This window comes from Cystoisospora suis (assembly GCF_002600585.1).
Source record: "Cystoisospora suis strain Wien I chromosome Unknown contig_10029, whole genome shotgun sequence".
Taxonomy (NCBI): Eukaryota; Apicomplexa; class Conoidasida; order Eucoccidiorida; family Sarcocystidae; genus Cystoisospora; species Cystoisospora suis.
Window position 1 is genome coordinate 1,421 of NW_027162803.1, and position 641 is coordinate 2,061.

The 641-nt window shown below is 43.1% G+C and overlaps 1 protein-coding gene across 1 annotated transcript in view; it reads right to left on the reverse strand.

The window, feature by feature from the left end:
- Positions 1-641, reverse strand: part of CSUI_011183 (morn repeat-containing protein) — a gene marked incomplete at its 3' end in the record, with an annotated part of 1,930 nt that overhangs the window by 731 nt on the left and 558 nt on the right. The gene's annotated exons all lie outside the window — the stretch shown is intronic.

The window sequence follows — 641 nt, forward strand, 5'->3', positions numbered from 1 at the left end:
AAGAAGAAGAAGAGAAAGGCTGGTGTAAGTAGGGATTGTTGAAAGAAGTCCCTCCCTTGGAGTACGTCAAGGAAATCCAAGCAAAAGAACAGAAAGCAACACACACTTCACATGTCAGGTGTATGTACAGACACATATACGCACAGATACCGAGGCATGCATGCTTCTATACTATACAGATACATCTATACATATACATACGCATACACCCAGACACGCATGCGTAGAGTATATATATTTATATAGTGACACGCATGGGTAGAGACTCTATGTATATTTGTTTGGTACTATATCTATGAGTAGAAGTACGTGGAGCAACGTTTGACGAAGGAGGGATACGAGAGACGAAGGAGGAGAGCAACAGTAAAGAAAGGAAAAGAGACCAAGATGTACACTTGGATAGGAGATTATTCCGAGCTAGATCGTCTGGAATGAAGATGAAGTGATAGAAAGACAACTAGACACACACTTCTTCTTCTTCAAGGCCTAATGATCAAGCGAGACAGACACGAGACATCTTCCTGCAAAACTCCTATTCATAGGGGGAGCTAGCGCTTACCCCGGACAGAATCACAATTAGGGGGGGTGTACCATAGTGAATCACAGTGTATGATCTACTACAGGCCTCACTAGCTAGCCAC